Source organism: Pipistrellus kuhlii, unplaced genomic scaffold, assembly GCF_014108245.1.
Source record: "Pipistrellus kuhlii isolate mPipKuh1 unplaced genomic scaffold, mPipKuh1.p scaffold_m20_p_17, whole genome shotgun sequence".
NCBI lineage: Eukaryota > Metazoa > Chordata > Mammalia > Chiroptera > Vespertilionidae > Pipistrellus > Pipistrellus kuhlii.
Genome location: NW_023425482.1, coordinates 6,775,178 through 6,793,457, shown reverse-complemented (window position 1 = coordinate 6,793,457; position 18,280 = coordinate 6,775,178). Strand labels below are relative to the sequence as shown.

At 51.4% G+C, this 18,280-nt stretch overlaps 1 pseudogene; it reads right to left on the bottom strand.

Moving 5' to 3' along the window:
* Window positions 1-999: 999 nt before the first annotated feature.
* On the bottom strand, window positions 1,000-1,145 carry LOC118721010 (annotated as a pseudogene).
* Window positions 1,146-18,280: the final 17,135 nt, after the last annotated feature.

The following is an 18,280-nucleotide window of genomic DNA, read 5'->3' as shown; positions in this document are numbered from 1 at the left end:
CACCATCATGAGAGACTGCAAATGGCCGAGGACGTTTCAGAATAAAAGAGACTAAAGAAACAGGACAACTGGCTGCCCGCTGGGATCTGGATTGGATCTCAAACCAGAAAAAGTGTGCGTGAGTGTGTGCGTGTGTGTGTGTGAGTGTGTGTATTCCCCCACCTTTGTCTATAAAGGACATTCATGGGACAATCGGTGACATTTGAATAAGCTCTCTAAAGTAGATGAAAGTACTATATCGGGCATAAATTCCTCATTTCATTAACACTGTGTTATGTTAAAAAAAAAAAAAAAAAAAAAAAAAAGGTGTTCTTGTTTCTACAAAATATACACTGGAATATTTAGAGGTAAGGGGACATTATGTTTACCAGACCGGACAAAGCAGATACGGTAAGGTGTTAGCTAGCATTTGAGAAATCTCAGTGAAAGGTATACTGGAATTCTTTGTGCTCCTTTGTAACTTCTGAAGGTGTTAGGTTATTTCAAAATAAAATGTCTTAAAGTAAAAAAAAAAAATGATTTTGTATAATACACACACACACACACACACATGCATGTTCCCTAGGAGGCCTTCCCAACTGGTCCCAGCACATTCCCTCAGGTCTCTGACATGCTGACCCGGTCAGCACTGTGACCCTCACTCCCCCCAACATATTAGTGAGCTTTCCCACGTCAGTGTGTCTTGTTCCCACCCCAAGTGTTCATGGTAAGTTGCTGCAGCTCTCATGGCTATTGTTAGTACAATTTAAGTGAAACAAAAAGCAAAAGTTCCCCCTCGAAACCAAAATATGAGAAGGTGTGGGCAGAGAGGACAGGAAGTCCTCAGCAACGTGTCTGGCTTGACCAGCTTCCCCCAGTGTCTTCACGGTGTTTAATCCAATTCCTTTCTCCAAACAACCACCCCAGGTCACTGACAACAGGAGCAACCAAGTTATTCTAATGATTCATGGCCCCAAGCTGCCGTTGCAATGGCTATGCTAGATTTTGCTTTGTTTTGTTATGGTGAGAGCCCAAATGCAGTCCCCCGCTACCACAAAAAATGCAGTTTAATTTCCCACATTTGGGGAAATCCCAGGAGGTCAGCACCTCCGGAGTGCAGTGGATAAGCCTTCATGATCATGGCATCTCCCCTGCCAGGTAAGCATTACATGGTTTTGTTACCGTAATTCTCTTAATAGCCATCATCAAAGGAAGGACTTGAAAATCCCCCAAACTCGGGGTTAATTAACTCACTGGAGCAGATACTGAGGCCCCAGAGCTCTAGTCTGCAGTGTGTGCTGTCGGGACAGCTTCCAGAAACACATGGTTTGAACAGTCCACTGGGATGCGTCCAAAGTCGCTGATGATCGCAGGTGATTGGACATGGAGGAGGACAGAGCCCCAGAGGTGTCCATGGGGACTGGATTCCTGGCATAGCTGGGCAGCGAGGAGATGTCAATAGCACAGACCATCCCCACATCACCCTGCAACGAAGATGCTGTAATGCTTTTAGGGGGAAAGAACAGATCATACGGCGCTTGGCTCCCTTCCTAGCATCTGTTTTCTTTTTTGGCTAGTTGGGAAGATGGAAACGAACACATGAAATATCTTTGCTGGACCACATGTTGCTGAGACAAAGAGATGAGGGATTTTCACAGACAAAGCTATCTTCGATTGGAATGACAGCTCTCGGATAAGAAGCCAGCGTCTTGGTCCCAGCACTTACTGAATGCTGGCCGTGGGCCTGATGCTTTACAAACACCATCTCTTTGAATGTTCCCACCAGCCCTATAGGTGAGAGCACAGACACTTGACTCTGTTTAAGTTAATCCACTTGCCAGGGCCCCACAGCCCATGAGGATCACAGGATCGAATCCCAGGTCTCCCCGAAGCCAGTCTACAGTCCCTCTTCTTCTTGGGAAACCTCCTTCTCAGTGAGGTTCAATCTACACCCCTCCCATCCCCCCGCACTCACCTAGAGGGCCCTGATGACCGTGAATCAGGATTCTAAAATAAGGACCAAATCAGGGTGGACCATCCCCTGTGAACTCTGACCCCTGGCGTGAGTCGCTGCCCACATCAGTGACTCAGCTGAGCCTGGAGCAAGGAGACGGCAGAGAAAGCTGTGTTGTCATGGAAACTGTTCCCTCCCCCAGAACTGATCTTCCAAAGCGTTTCAGGGACACTGAATCAGCAGCACTCATTTTCCAGACTGAGGGCCCGCACTGCACTCCAAAGCTGGGAGATCTGAGAGCAGTGAGTGGTGCTTCTTTACCTCAAGGAGGCTTGAGAGGAATAGAGGGTGGTAGCCTGCCTCTCTTCCCCCAGTGTGCGTGCATGTCTGGGGCCGGCTGTGTGCTGGGTGGGCGGGGCTGCAACCTGGACCTGGCATCCCACATCTCTCCTCAGGAAGCGGAAGCCTCCCGGACGCCGCTCCAGACCCCCTGCCCCAGCAGCCTCGGCCCAGAAGTCCCTGCGGCAGCCAGAGTGAGAACCCCTTTAGCTGAGTGTTGGGTTTTACAGGTGAGATGTTTGCCTGCTAAAGCGTCATGGTATCTGCTCTTCATAACCGAGCTCTAGGTAACCCCCGTTTCACCTGGTTTTCCCAAGGAGAAGGGATCTGATTTACAAGGCTTGATGGTCAGCTGATTAGGTGATCGTCAGCCACTGGGGGCAAGGTCTCCTGGTTAACCTGCCCCACCTTCCCTACCTCAAGACCACCCCTGTGCCTCCCTCCCACACGGCATTTGATAATAAATCCCACCCTGTTCGGGGGTGGGGCTGCCACGTTCTTCCGGGGACCTGGCCCCTGGCTGGCTCTCCCAGGCCTGGCGGGCTGCCCCTCTCCAGCTCCAGGAGCATCCTCTCCCCTCACTCTGCCATGTCTTGAGCTGGTATTAGCCCAGCTCCCCCTCCCCAATCATTAGAGTCCCCACACCTTGCCCTCAACAAGTCCTCTGTCCAACTCTACTCCAATTTCCCAGTGTGACTGTCACTAGCTCTTTTGCTCCCAGAAGCCCGACAATACCCACCCCTCACTTGTTAATTGGGGAATGATCCAAAAATCCCTTCTCCAGCGCCAAGCACGACAGGCACTGAACTCCACCTGAAGTGGGCATCACTCAGAATATGCCCTGGGTCAGGGGACCTGGGAGGAGGGCTGGGCGGGGTGGGGGCTTTAAATGTTCACTGTGTTTACAGAGGCCAACCACTTTCTCAGGGCAAGCAATAGCCTGGGAACCTGAGGACTTGGGAAGGCACTATTGTGCTCTGTGACCTTGGGCAGATCCCTTGATCTCTTGCATTTTAATTTCCTTTTGAGAAATCTGAGGTGGTTTGGAGTCTTCGCTAATGAACATAAGGGAGAGAGAGCGAGCCCTTTGCCAAAGCAAGTTCAGCATCCATTCCTGGGGCTTTTTTCGGAGGTTATTTTTGTGTGCCGGTGTGTGGATGTGAGCGGGTTTGATAAGGCGCTTCCTGGAGGTGTTTGTGAGAGTCGAGCAAGCCAGGGGTCCTGGGCCTCAGGAGCTGCGGCTCCTAACTCCAGCACTGTGTGTGTGTGTGTGTGTGTGTGTGTGTATGTGTGTATGTGTGTGTGCGCGCGAGCAGAGAGGGGATGGCGAGGGGGAGGAGGAGAGAATTCCATGCGGACCCTATTTTTATACTGTTTTCCCTGAAATAGAACGGCTCGACTCTGTCCCGTTCGCATCCCAGTGGCTTTGCCTCCTGGAGCGCTCCCTCCGAAGGAAGGACTTCCCTTGCCTCCTGTTTCCTTAGCAGGTTTCCTCAGACCCCTGCTCAGGGGAATGCCGGCGCGGCAGGAAGACACAGGCGGCCAAGGTCTTTGGAGCCTTCGCTGTCCGGCCGAGGGTCCCGCTTCAGCCCTCTCAGCCCTCCGGAAGGACCGGATACCCTGGCACATTCACTCCCCAGGGGTCACATGGTCCCTGCTCAGCAGAGGGGTCCCTTAACCCGGCCTCCTTAGAGCAGGAGGGCGCGGGGCAGGGCACCTGCTGGGAGATGGTCTGCTCATGTCCATCACCCTACAGGGCAGCAGCAGGCGCTGGAAAGGATGGGAGGAGTAGGGGTTTGGAGGCTCACACAGGTCTGCCTTCAAGCTGCAGTCTCCCCGTGACCAGTTGTAAATTGGGGGCACACTTTGCTGCCTCAGAAGTGACTCCATAGGGTTGCTTGATTAAACATAGGACACCCAGATAAACTTGAATTCCAACTAATCAATGAATGACTTTTTTTTAGTGCAGCACAGGACATACTTTTATAAAAATGGTCTGATGTTTATCTGAAATTCAAATTTGCCTGGACATGTTGTATTTTAATTATATTGCATCTAGCAACCCTGACTGGGTATCAAGAAGCTGCCTCACCAAAGGCTCTATTTACTCTTCCAGCAAGTACTGAATGTGAACCTACTGTGGACCGGGCCCTGGGGGCATTGCAGAGAACAAGACAGAATCCGTTTCTTGCTGCTGCTGTAACAAACACCAGGGACATAGTTGGTGACTTTGATGACACACCTGTGTTCTCTTGCGGTTCTGGAGGTCAGACCTCCACACAGGCCTCCCTGGGCTGACGCCAAGGTGTCAGCAGGGCTTCGGGTTCCTTCTGGAAGCTCCAGGAGAGGATCTGTTCCCTCGCCTTTTCCAGCTGTCAGAGGCACCTGCATTCTTTGGCTAGTGGCCCCTTCCTCCATCTGCAAAGCCAACAGTGACCACGTAAGTCCTTCTCATGCTCTTTTGTCCTCTCGCTGTCTCCCTCCTCTGCTTTCAAGAACCCTGTGAAGACACTGGGCCCACCTGGATAACCCAGGATGCTCTCTCGGTCCGATGGTCAGCTGATTGGCAGCCTTGATCCCATCTGCAGCCTTCATTTCCTGTTGCCATGTACGGTAGCATATTCACAGGTTCTGGGGATGAGGAAGCTGGACATCTTTGTGGGGTGCATCATTCTGCTCACATACTCTCTGATCTCACGCAGCTCACCGTCTGGGGTGGGAGGTGGGGGGGGCTCTCTTGAGAGAGGCGGGCAATCAACAAGTAAACATAAAATAAATGAGTCTACATATAACTCAGGGTCTCTTCTTTCTCTTCCCATGTGTGCTCAGCCCCTACCACAGCCCAGAGGCAGCTGGCATAAGCCTGAACCTAAGACATAAACCAAACAAGGGCAAGAAACAGTGAAAATAAGAAAGTAGTGCAACCCTGTTGGGAAACACAGTGTATCTACTGGAGCTCATGTATCTATGAGCCTCGCCTCTGACCTGGAGGTTCCACACGTAGGCCTATGCCCAAGTACAATGTGTGTATATGTGCCCCATGAGACATGCACCATATTATTCGGGAATCACTATAGTAATAGCGAATGACTAAAAACTACTGATATGCCTTTCAACCGTTGAACACATACATTGTGGGATAGTTATACAGTGGAATATTATGCAAAAAGGAAAATGAGCAACTCTTGCTACTCACAACAGGGTGGATGCCACTCATAGCGCTGAGTGAAAGAAGTTGGCACAGGTCCCTGTTCAGATGGGTGCACCCATGTGGGTGCCGGGCTGCATTGGCCCAGCTGAGCTGGAGCCACTTCTGCCCGCGTGGTCTCAGGTTGGAGTTGGCGGAAAGAGGGCCGTGCCCCGGATCTGAAGGGGAGAAGTGGCACAGTGGCCTTTGCCCTCCAAAGCCACAGCAGCTGCCCTCGTAAGGAATGGCACAGAGCGATTCGCGCCTGCCAGGGTCACGGACCAAGCGCATCCTCTGGACCACCAGTTGCAGAGGCAGCTGTCCATAGGCTTCTCCATGGGCTCCACTGCCGGGTTCCAATCCGGCAAACCAGGTGAGAGCCTGTGATCCGGGTTTTCCTGCCAGCCACCCTCAGCCTCTGCTCAGTGCTTCTGGAAGGCTGGGGTGGGCCTTGTCTCTGACCTCCGGAGCTCCTCCCACAATCCTATAGGGTCTAATCCCTGCAATAAATCTGTTATCCCACATCACGTAGGCAGTTCTGCCTCCCCCGCTGAACCTGGCCTGATAAGCCTAATCAGGAGCCCAAAGAGTGGGAGGCACAGCTGGAAGGGGCACAGCGGGGCAGCCGCGTTTATTTCGAAAAAGTCCACCAAGCTGCTCGTCTATGATTTGCACGCTGTTCTGGTTATTTCAGTATGCACTTTTTTCCAAGGGTGTTCTTAGGTTCTGCTGCTATCACAATGCTTATCGTGTTCCCAAAGCAGGTCTGCCAGGCTCCTGGGCCACAGGAATCAGCAGGGAGCGCCTTATCTCCTCTGAGTTCCCAGGGCCTGGCTGGCCCAGCCCCCAGCCAGGCTCAGTGAACATCCACTCGGCCAGTCATGGGTGCAGGGCCACTGGGAACAGGACCGGGTGGGGGTGGGGGAGTCTGGGAGGAGGGACAGGGAGGATCCCTTCTCTCCAGAAGCCACATTTCCAGAGGAGACCCCTGGAGTCCTCCTCCACGTTAATGGCCTCTTATCTGGGGGCCTTGCCCGAAGGAACGGACTGCCTCATAAACCTCCGCAGGGGCACTTTATGTGCTTTTCCCACCGCCTTTTCCAGGGGCCTGAGAGAGACCCCTGTACTGTGATTAGGTGGGCGGGGTGAGGGGACATTCCTGACCCAACTCAAGAGGTCAACCAGGGACCCAGGACGCATGCGTGTGCTCGGACAGAACGTAGCGGCTGGGATCTCAGGTGTCCCCCACTAAGAATGGCTTCTACCCATTCAACACTTTCAGGTAAAGATCACTGGCTGGGTGTCAGGCACAGGCTACAAAGAGACTCAGCCCTGCCCTGGGGGGCTGTCTAGGTGCAGGATGCAGAATGATCTCCGTTACATGTGCTTATCTGTGTATATTGTACATATTTATGTACGCACAAATTGATGTTTGTCCAACACATAGAAAATAATGATATTCTATAAGCTATCATTTGCATATATAAGGTTGTATATTTATGTAATATGCTATGTAAGTATATAAATTACATATTTGTATTATAATTATACTTTACAAATGTACAAAAATATAATTTTATTTATAAAAATTTATATTTATATAAAGTATGGGTATGTAATTTATAAATGTAGTCAAATTATAATTAATGTTTTATGGTATGACTTATATATATGGTATAATGTGTGATTTATTTATGTGTCATGTAAAATAAGTGGATTTGAATAGAAATACATTTAAAGATAACATATAGATTTCAGTGTCCATCTGGCCCATCAGTCCACGTCCATCTGCAAAGGCACAGTTTACCTGCTTGAAGCCAAAGGACACACACTTCGGGGATCTGCACCTTCGTGTCATGTTCCCAGGAGAAATGTAAAGTCCTGATGGCTGGCGCTGGGAGGAGTGGCCCGGGCGGCAGGGAGCCGGGTGTGGGGACCCAGGAGGCTCAAGCCCCAGTCTCTCTGTCCTTCTCCTTCCCTCCGCTGCAATCCAAGGTCCTTCAAGTGGCCCAGGATCCCCCGAACTGGCCCCTGCTGCTCTCTGGCCCCAGGTGTCCCCTTCCTCAATGCCCCTCTGCCCCTCGTTCCTCCCAGCCTTGGAGCAACTCTGCTAGGAGTGCAGAGACCGGGAGCTCGTGTGGCGGCCAGCACTCCCATCCTCCTGGCTCCTGCACAAACGTCACCAGTGCAGAGAGGCTGCGGGACAGTCGCCTTGAATAGCACCATCCACTTGCTACCCTGTTTGTGCCGCTTGGTTTTTCTTCCTGCAACTGGACACCTGCAGGCGTACTGCTCCCTCTCCTGTCTGTCCCCTTGTCACCTGTCTCCCTGGGCTGGAGTATGCGCTTCCTGAGGACGGCCACGGTCAGGCCTCGGGCCCAGAGAGCAGGTGCTCTGGAACACCTGTTGAATGAATGAATAAATGAAAGATGGAACGCATGAATGAGTGACTCATCCTTTCCCCGCCCCTTCCTCCCTTCACTCGGCCTATCACTGCCATTTCTGCTGAATGTGAACAGATATCCTCCTGGGAAATGTATGTTCCTGTCAGATTTCCAACTACTGACCTTCTGAAACAAAAGGTCCCTGCACCCCTCATAGTCTCTTCCGACAATCAGCTTCCTACTCGCAGGACTAGTGCCTGCTCCGGGGTCCACGTCCGCGGATTCACAGGACCCGCGTGGGGGAGAGCCAGGGACCAGAGGGGCCGCTGCAGAGGCCTCCCCGGGTGGCAGGGAAGAGCCACGGGTGTGAGTCTGACTAACCGTCCATTCTGTGGATGCCTCCCTGAGTTTGCCATGCGGGGTGTGGGGTGGGAGGTACTTACGAATGTATTTATTGAGTGATTGAATGTGGATGTTCCCCACCACTGTGAGCAGGATAAAAACACAGAGCCTATAACACACAAACAAGCCAAAATAAAAACCCGAGGGGTTCCTCTGAGGAACAGAGCCGGGGATGGGATGGAGTAAAGCAGGATGCTAGTGTTTTTCATTAGAAGGTTCTCAGGATTATTTGATCTTTCTTAACCACATGCACTGTGACATCAGGGAAAACAAAAGTACAAACTGGTGAGTGTCAGTCCCCCACAGGAACCTCCCCTGACACCCAGAACCCACAGAATGTGACCCCTGCCCTTCCCCGGACTCCAAGCCCTGCGGGTCTGGCCTGCCTCCCCGCCTCTGGCTTCTGCTCCAGCCATACTTAACACCGGAGGGCCTTTGCACATGCTGTCCCCTGCTTCTAAGTGTCACTATAGATTTAATTTTTCCCAAATGTCACTATAGATTTAATCAGGGTTTCCAAATCGAATGATCTATTTTTTTGTGGTTGTTGGACTTTGTTCTCTTCCCTGATTGATTCTAAGTTCCCAGAGGGCAGGGCCACGTCTGTTCACATATCAACACACACCAGCCCTGCACAGTCCGGCTCCCGCTGGTTCTCCACAGCTGGGCAGCAAAGGGGGACAGCTCACCTCTCAGGAAGAACCTGCAGAAGTCTCTGTCTCTCGCGCCCTGCTGCTCAGCGCTAGAGCATTTCCTATTGGCTACAATGGAAGTATCGATGTCCTGCTGGTTGGGGATCATCAGAGAGGCTTCTGATAGTGACAGGGAGGCGGGGAACGTGACCTAAGCAGAGACGTGAACAGACGTGAGGAAAGGATAAAAAGACCTCCAACAAACCATCTCCCTGATGTCCCTGAAATTCTACACAGAAGCCTCTGGACTTAGGAAAGGTACCTCTGAGCACACGAGATCCAATTAGATGATGCTTATGGTGCTCAATTGTGGGGCACACTGAAAAGCCAGGGACGCAATGTTCCTGCACCGGGCAGTGCTTTCATCTGCATCCACCCGGCACCTGCCACAGAGTTGGCTTCTGGGGTGTCCACCTGCCCCTGAGCCCTCAACACAGGGAGCGCCCCGTGCATTTCTTCCTCGCCACCAGGGGGCGAAGGAGAGTCCCATCTCGGCAACTGGAGACTCAGGTTGGGGCTACACTATTTTATTTATATATATATATATATATATATATATATATATATATATATATATATTTATATTATATAAAAATTTGATTTTTTTACAGAGAGGAAGGGAGAGAGAGAGAGAGAGCTAGAAACGTCAATGAGAGAGAATCATCGACCAGCTGCTTCCTGCACATCCCACACTGGGGATGTGCCTGCAACCAACGTACATGCCCCTGACCGGAATCGAACCTGGGACCTTTCAGTCCGCAGACCGACGCTCTACCACTGAGCCAAACCGGTTTCGGCGGGGCTACACTCCTTGTTCTAACTTGGGTTTCATCCTAAACACCTGAAAACTTGGGTAAGAAGAAAATATTTACAAAAAAACCCCTGCAGATTCTTTACCTCCAGTGAGAGCCTGGTATGCAGTGGGCCCTAGGAATTCAGTTTAGTTTTTGTTTTTGTTCTTCAATTGAGTGCTTTGGTTGATTATGGTGTTGCCAGACCCAAAGACCACAGGTCTGTGTCACCCACAAATGGACTTAGCACTAAAACTCCACAAAGAAGTGAGGCCCACCTATTGCCCATCGTGAGGGGGAGGAGGAGGGCAAAGGAGAGGGAGCCCTTGTGATGCATTTCAGTTCTCTTCCTTTTGACCATGACCCAGTGCCCTGCTCTGTGCACACCCGTCAAGGGGGCAGGCAACAGGCCCATGAGAGAAAGCCCCTGGGAAGCTATAGAAGGGGCAGCGTCTGCTGGAGAAAGGAGTCTTCTGACTTGTCTGCGGAGGCCCAGGGCCAGCATTTTTATTTTTTTCACGTTTTATGTATTGTACTTGTTTACTAAAGAGTCTTCAGTTGGACTCAGGTGCCCTACTGAGGGCACTGTGTTTCTCCCTGGTCTCGGTGAGTCCCTCTCCTGTTTTATTTCTCTACCCCCTTTTCTCTCCGAGTTCCCACTTCTGCCCCCTCGTGCCACAAAGGTCCTTGTGTCCCTGTGCAAGGTTTTGTGTGCGAGCCATTTGCAGAAGCCAAATGATATTACATATCTCATTCTGTGGACCCAATTCATTGCCCTACCTGGTGTCTGCCCTCCCGCGGTACCGCCCACTGTCCCCGCGACGGACACCAGAGTTCTCCCCGCTGTAACAACACTTCCAGGGACATCTTTGCACACGTCCCACGTGCACCTGAGTGAGAATTCCACAGGATTACTTACCCAGGACATGGCACATGGTTGATTATTGTTCGGTGTGCATGTAATTTATAGGAAATGCTATTTTTGTTCTTTACATTCTTAGCTTTTTCCAAGAGCTTCTGAAATCAAACATGGAGACCCGCTGGTTTGCAGAAGCAGAAGAAGATTCGAGAACATGAAAAGTGCAATCCAGGATGTGCAGTGTCCATGTTACTTGGAGCGGGTCAGCAATGCGCAACTTGGGACCCCTCCCCCCGGGAGTCAGAGGCTGCGGTGTGGAAACCCATGTTTGAACAAGGTCCCGAGGGAATTCTCAGACAGGATAACACTTGGGAACAAATGAAGATAAGCCTGAGAGTTAGGCAGACAGACAGATGACAGATACGAGAGGGACAGAGAGGGGTGGTAGGTTGGACAGACAGAGGGATGCAGCTTTTGGCCAATCCCGGGACACAGGCTCACAAACGCAATCCTGCCTCGGAGAGCACTTCCTGGCACATTCACTGCGCAGCGGGAAGGGCCCTGAGCCTCCTGGGACGGTGCAGGGGCCTCAGCAGGCGAGGCCATGCCACCATCTGCCTTGAAGCCCCCAGCTTTCAGCCAGTTTACAAATGTCACCTCCTGGGAAGGTTTTCCTAGAAAACACGATCCTGGGGTGAGACAAAGTTGAAGACAAGGCTAGTCCAACCCCTGCTCCCTTCAGAGACAGGGAAACAAGCTCAGAGAGGTGATGCGCCTCCCCCAGGTCACACAGCCCCTGGGAGGCAGAGCCGGGCTCCGTTCCTCTCCCCAGTGGCACGCTTAGCCCTACGTGTGGAAAGAAGGTTCTGGAAGCACCCACAAAGCTCAAAGCTCTTGGGCAATTCCAAAAGGGTCAGAGGTTCCTTTCGCAGAGGAAGGAGGTGAGGCAGAGCAGGGAGGGTGCCTGCGGGAGGGAAGGGGGATGTGCTCACCCCAACTCCGCTGCCCGCCCGCCCCCAGACACTCCAACAGCCAAACCCGCACACAGCTGGCAGCCCAGGCTTCCCGGCCAAGTTCGCTCTGACATTACGAGACACAAAGCACAGCCGTGTTCTGACGGGAGAGGCCGTAACCGCGGTGCCATTCAATAGGGTTTACGACTTTCCTGGAGCCTCTCAGCCGGGTGATGCCAGAGAGCGAGCCAGAAAAAGAAAATGCTTAGGTGACGTAAATGCAGTCAAGACACTGGCGGGTGGCATGCGCTCTTCCTGCCCCGGGAAGTGGCGGGTGTGGGGAGTGGGGCCGTCTCAGAGCCAAGCAGACAGAGAAAAGGAACGTGTCCCCAGCCCCGGACTCGCTCCCTCGCACAGGGTCCCAGGGTCCGTGAGCATCCCGCCTTGGTCTTCATGAATGCTCCCGGTGATGAGCAGCCGGAGGACACACATTAAATCACCGGAGCTGAGATCTCCAGGGCCCTTCAGAGAACGGACACCAGCGGCATTATTTTGTTTCCAGATAACAGTTATGTGGGGGGAGCCAGCCTTGCCAGAGGACAAGGTGTTAAGATCAGAGGCGTCTTTCACTACCAGAGAGCCGATTCGGGCCCAGCGGCCAGGACTCTGACAGCAGTCGGCTGGGGTGAGCTGGAGGGATTTGTTTCGGGCCAGAAGAAAAGCTGGAGAGGTTGGAAGACTGGCCTGTGAACCGAGGTGACCAGCTCATCTCAGCCTTAGCACGTCCCCCCTCTCCCCCCCACACCAGGGGCCCCCAGCCCTGCATTCCATGAGCCTCCTTAAGCCTTGGAAAACCAAGTTGGCTTTCACAGGGTCTGGGGGTGTTGGGTAACATGGGTACGTTTCTGATGGCCCAGCCACAGTGATGGTGTGCACATGACAAAACAAAACAAAATCCTCATGCTCTTCCCCTTCAGGAGAGGATCCTGGCTCCTTAGCAAACACGGAGGTTGGACTTGGTGCCCAGCCTCAAGTCTCTCTTGGCAGCCACCCAGAACTGAGAGGGAGAGGGCGAGGGTAGGGGATGAGAAGGGGGAGGGTACAGGGAGAGAGAAAGAGTGGGGGAGGAGAGGGGAAGAGAGAGGGGGAGGGGGATAGAAGGGAAGAAGGAGGGAGAGGGTCAGGGAGGAGAGGAGAAGAGGGAGAGGAAGAGGGAGATTGTGTACGAAGTGGCTGTTTCTCAGAGAAGTGTGTCTGGTTCCAGGGGGACACGAGTCCCCTATGAGAAGGTGTCTGTAGGAATTTGCTCATCAGCCATGAAAACAGCCCTGTCCTTAGAGGACTGACAGCCTGCGGGCAAAGACAACCTTCTCTCTCCTTCCCTAGGTTTCTGCTGTTCCAACCAGGATGGGCAGCCATTGCCTAAAAGCACCTGGCCATTGGGAGACTGTGCCCCAAGGGGATAGCAACTGGGATGGCAGGTGGCTTCTGCCTTCATGCTAGGGTGTCCCAGCTGGGGATGACCCCAGTGAGGTGAGGACCGGCTGCCTGTCTCCTCGTCCACACATGGCCCCTACCTTGTCCGCACAACACTGTGGAGAGATGGACTGTGAAGCCAAGCTCAAGAGTGCTCCGAAGATGGTCTAGTGCTGTGGTCGGCAAACTGCAGCTCGAGAGCCGCGTGTGGCTCTTTGGCCCCTTGAGTGTGGCTCTTCCACAAAATACCAAGTGCGGGCGCACATACAGTGCGATTGAAACTTCATGGCCCATGCGTACAAATTGGTTTTCAGCCTGGGCGAGTTTATTTTGAAGAAGTGGCATTAGAACACTCAAGGGGCCAAAGAGCCACATGTGGCTCATGAGCCGCAGTTTGCAGACACTGTACTAGCGGGTTTGTGATGTCAGAGGTGACACACGAGGAGGTCTTGTGTCCTGGATTTTTATGGGCAACGTGTGGCTGGGTGGATTGCAACTTGAGGCTCAGAGCATGTCCCAGGTGCTCGCCCCACCCCCCCTCCTCCCCAATGCCTCAGGAGTTGTGATTGCTGGGACAGTGCTGAACGGAGACCATCTGGCACTCTCTCATTTTGAAGACCTGGTTCCTCAATGTAAGACTATAAATGGGATCACGTGGACTCTCTTTTACTTAAAACCACTCTATGTGCATCCTGCAATAGACACATAGTAGAAGTTAATTCTTTCTCTCTCTCCCACTCCCACCTTCTCCCTTCCCCCTCACAAGTATTGATGGGATACCAGTAATAATGATGACAATGAATTTTATGAGCGCCTACTCTTTTCCAACCAAACCTAAATTGTTTGGATGCATCATTTCATCTCAACTTTATACCTATTTTATACCATTTTCCTTTCACTGTTGTAAAGTATATATAACATAAGGTTTGTTATTTGAGCCTTTTTTAAGTATCCAGTTCTGTGGCACTGAGCACATTCATGTTGTTTTGCAACCATCACCACCACCCACCTCTAGACCTTTCTCATCTGTTCAGACTGAGGCCTTGCACCATGAACCATCGCCCCAGCCCTGAGCGGCCACCACTCTGCTTTCCGTCTTTCTGGGTCTGTCTTCTCCGGGGACCCAGTGCATGAAATCGCCCTTATGCGGCTGGCTTGTCTCACTCAGCCTAAGTCCTGAGGGTTCGTCTGTGTTGTAGCATGTGTCAGACCTTCCTTCCTTTTCAAGACTCATATGCCACTTTCTGATTATCTCTCTTTTTTAATCCTCACCCAAGGATATATTGAGAGAGAGAGATGAAAGTGAAACATTGATAGATTGCCTCCCATTGGTGCCTGGACCAGGGATCAAACCCACAACCCAGGCAAGTGCCTTGACCAGGAATCAAACCCGCAAACTTTTGGTGTACTCAAAGATTCTCCAACCAACGGAGCCCCCTCGCCAAGGCTTGTTTAACTCCACCTGTTGATGGGCAGTTGGATTGCTTCTCCTTACTTCCTATTCCATGATGCTCAACTAAAGAAAACCTTGTTTGTTTGTTTGTTTGCAGGCTTTTTGTTGCTGCTATTTACAGGGTTTATGTAAAGACCTGGGAGAGGCCACGGCCCCTGAGATGCCAGACTTACTCCTGGCACCTGTGTGCCTGCTTTACCCAGGAGACCTGCGATTTTTGAGGGTTGAGTTTGCGGAGGCCAACGTGGGAGGCAAGTCCTGCTCCACTTCCCTCAGCCAACCAGGAAGCTCAGAATCCCCCACAGCCTCACCCCCACCCCTGCAATCATGGAGAATGCCAGGATCTGCTCTCTGGGTCCCAGCTGGGTTCTTCCTGAAGGAGTTCAACCTCCCAAGTCCTGGTCCTTGTACCCGGAAGGATCTCTGTTTCACGGGCGCCCTCTTGTCAACCTGCCTCACCCCAGGAGGCTCCTCTCGCCAGGGGTGCCGGGAGTGTTGGGGGCTTGGTCCTGCTCCCCTATTCCCAGGCGTGGGCCCTTGGAGGTTTCTCTGAAGATTTCCATTCATAAACCCTCCGCAGAAGCCCATCCAAAGCCAGGAACAGCCTCTCGCCTGCCCCGCTCCCGTGCGCTGCCTTTACAACCTCCTCCTCAGCATAAACAGAGCTGATCACTTTATACCCTTTGTATATTGTTTCTTAATATGAATGAAGTGAAACAGCTAACCAGGAGTCATTCAAATTATTGCCTAACGTAAACTGACAACACGCATTGAAGTGTTTAGCTTCAGAAACTGTGAAAATGGTCACAGCTCGGTAATTAACTCACATTTACTTAACCCCAACCTCCACTCTGTTAATAGTGGTATTTTTAATCGAGGAGGCGAGGTGCTGTCGGCCGGATGAGGATCTGATCTGATTGTGTCCCCATTTATTTTCGGCTGACCCGACCCATGCCCCGGTCCCCGCCGTCCCCACAGTCAGCCTCCCCGGGACAAACCCGAAACCCATGCCACGGGCTCCAACACAAACAGCCGCCGCCCCGCCACCGGGCTCTGGGGCCGCGGCGGGCAGGGCTCGGTCGACACCAGGGCACGCGTTCAAAACAAACAGAGCGCTTTTACCTTTTTGCCAGCAATTCTGTAGGCAACATTTGTTTTCTATCTTACTTTTTTTTTTTCCTTCTTCATTAAATCACTTTTATAAACTCCTCAAAAGTTTCAGTTTATTCAGTGACAATTAGTTTATGGCATTTCTGAAGTGGATTTAGATTCGAGTGATAAAATTACAAGCCAAAATTGCAACCATAATGGAAAATCCTGGTTCATGTTTGGCCCTCGAGACCACAACTGAGAGAGAACGGGCTGACGCCAAGGCCCCGGAGAAGTAGCAATCACAGGGCGTTCTCATCCATCGCGGTGGTGGGACCCCACTCTGCCTTCAGGACCCGTCCCCCTGGGCTGGAGGCCACAGCTTCCTGCGGTTAATGGCGGGACCGGAGAAGCCGCTTTGGCCTCGCCCCGACAGGTGGAAAGGAGAGAGGGGTTCAGCTGGCAGATCTGCCTCCTCTCACCCTGAAATGTGTTCTTTCTTTCTTAAACTCCAGAGCCAGCACTTTCCTGAATTCCAGCCCGGCTGATTGCATCTCAGTTTCTTGGTGTTTAATGGAGACCTTCCTGAGCTATTTCCTGATAGCAGCTGGGAGCCTTTTGAACCGTCAGCAGCGGGATTCTGGAACAATCTAAACTTGTAATGGCAGTTCCAGGGGCAGGGCTGACTTTGAACTCGAGCAGGAAGTGCACCACGCAGCCAGCTAGCCCACTTTAAAGTCTTTTTCCTCTGCACGGTTTCAACCCCAGCAAGCCCCTCAAATCCTGTTCTCACGGGGAGAGACCCGTGGTGGGAACTATGCTTTACTGAGCATCTACTACATCCCAGCACCAGAGTGCGGCTGTGCATAGACAGCCCAGGTCCTTGCCCTCCTCAGGGGGGACGGAGGCAACAAAATGGAGACGGGGGGGTTCAGAGCGCAGGTACAGCCATCCTCTCCTCTCCTCATTTCACAAGCTCTCCAACCGCCTCTGACCCTCAGCCCAAGGACCCGGGGGGCAGGCCCTCCTCCTGGGGAGCTCACTGCACGTGGCAGTTAGCACAATAAACTCCAGGGGCAAGGGGCCCTCGTGGCCCTCTCCTTCCATGGAGATGAGCTCACTTCTACCCTCAGGGTTCGGGTCTGTGAGGTGGCTCTCAGGCATCTGACACACTCACGGGCACAAGCTGGAGGGAAAAAAATCCAAAGAAACCATAGTCCACATTTTGGTATGTGTCCTAACAAACAGAACCAGTCTTGTTCTCTATTTCCCAGATAGATGGATGAATAGATAGATAGATAGATAGATAGATAGATAGATACACAGATACACAGACATATGCTTGTAGAAAGATACACACATGCATACAGATACATGCACATACACAAGTACATATACAAGCACATGCAGAACAATATAAAACTGGAATTACTCTACAGCCTATTAACTTTATTAACTTAGTACTAACTGGATAAGCACAAGCCCTATCATCAGCATTTGCGTATAGCATTGCTTGTATATTTACATTACCAGGACAACACGAGCGCTCGTCTGTAACCACTCAGACAGCACAGACTGGAGTCATGCAGAGAGCGCGCCCCTCTGTTCCCCGTCCCACAGTAGTTCGTGTTTCCTGCCTCGCGTGCTGCTGTTCCGATTCAGGCAGAAGCACAGCCATGTGCTATTTGTTGGGACAGAAGTGGTGTCACACCGCATGGAGTTTCCTGCGGCATCCCTTCACTCTGGTCTGGCCACCTTTTCTGCTGGTCCGCATGCACTGCCCCACATCCATGGATGCAGCTGGGATGGATCCCAAGCCTGCCTTTTTGGAGACCCTTGTCCACACAAAGGCAAATAGCCCTCAGCAATTTTGTGGATGAGATCCCACCTGGTGTTGGGAGAGCGCTGACCATGGCATTGGGTCCCGGGGCCAGTGGTGGTAACATTCTAGATAACGTACCTTTTATAGACCGTCTCCCTTCCCTGTCCCACGGCCTGTCTCTCACTGGTGTTTCCTGGGGTCACCTCCCAAACAAACTCATTGTACTCAAATCCTCATATTATGGGGTGCTTCTGGGGGATCCTAGACCAAGAGAGCATCAGAGTGTAGTGACTCCCCATGGGCAACATTAGGTTGCTCCTACTCCGAGAGTTGTAGTGGTTTGCTGATATTCCGTCTCTACCTGGAATAGGCCACAAATGTGGCCCACAACCTGTTTTTGTAAATAAAGTTTTATTGGCACTCAGCCAGCCTGTTTGCTTATGTGTGGTCTATGGCTGGTTTCCCACAACAGAAGGGGAGTTGAATAGTTAGATAGAAATGGTATGATGCAAAAAGCCTAAAATATTTACTATCTGGATATTTGCAAAAAACATTGCCCAACCTTTGGTGTAAAAGAGAAGGCAATCCCATATTTAATCAATATTCTATTCTAGGCATTTCTCACCCAAATTAAAAATTCTGTCTTGTTGTGTGTTTTGTTTGAGTGTGTATAAAATCACACTGCATTGTAATGAAATCTTTGTGTATGTATGCAATTATTTTCTTTAGACAAATGCCTCAGGAAGAATTATTGAATTAAAAGCTAGTTGCATTTTTAGGCCTTTAAAAAAAAATCTTCACCTGAGAATATGTTTTATTGATTTTATTTAATTTTTAAAATATTTTTATTTATTTCAGAGATGAAGGGATAGGAGGAGAGAGAGAGAGAGAAAGAGAAAG